Source organism: Carlito syrichta, unplaced genomic scaffold (assembly GCF_000164805.1).
Source record: "Carlito syrichta isolate Samal-C Ts95f unplaced genomic scaffold, Tarsius_syrichta-2.0.1 Scaffold306846, whole genome shotgun sequence".
NCBI lineage: Eukaryota > Metazoa > Chordata > Mammalia > Primates > Tarsiidae > Carlito > Carlito syrichta.
In genome coordinates, this window is record NW_007250942.1 from 220,160 (window position 1) to 220,868 (window position 709).

Genomic DNA, 709 nt, shown 5'->3' on the forward strand with positions numbered 1-709 from the left:
CCCCCAGGTTCAGGCAATCCTCTCACCTCGGCTTCCCAAGGGCTTGGATTACAGGCGAGCCACTGTGCCTGGCCAACAGTCTATATTTTCCAGAGATTATTTTATCAGTAGTCTAAGGGAGTAAGAGCCTATGAAGGCAATAGATCTATTTTTAAAAATGCTGGCATACAATTTATTCCTAAATAGACCGAAAATGGACATTTTCAAAGGATGAAACGAGGAAGAAATGACATTTAAAGAACATTCAAAATGTTATCTATCGGCATCCAAAACTAATCAGTGGACAAACAACTGCTTTTAAAAGAAAAGAACAAAAATTGTGGGGTTTTTGATGCTGATCAATAGATCTGTGTAGACTAGACCTGCCCCATGAAAAATAAGCTAAGAAGGGCAAGTAGGCACTTCCAGTGGGGTGGCCCTTCCACGGGACCACACAGATGCACATCTCCTCATGTGCTTGGTTGCTCCAAGTCAAGGGCTGGCAATCAACAGCCGCAGGCCGAATCTGGTCCCCAGGACCTGTTTTTGTAAGACTCATCAACTGAGAATGGTTTTTTACTTTTTCAAAGGGTTGTAAAAAACAGCAACAACAAAAAAACAGAAACAAAGAACAGAGTTCCATATGCTCTCACTCATAAGAGGACCTTGAACAATTATAATGCTATAAGAAAGCGATTGGCAGTGGTGGGAAACTGTCGGGGGGGGGTGG

The 709-nt window shown here is 42.7% G+C and overlaps 1 protein-coding gene across 1 annotated transcript in view; it reads right to left on the bottom strand.

Annotated features, from left to right (window-relative positions):
• DNAH6 (dynein axonemal heavy chain 6) overlaps positions 1-709 on the bottom strand; it is a 310,610-nt gene that overhangs the window by 106,579 nt on the left and 203,322 nt on the right. The window lies entirely within an intron of this gene.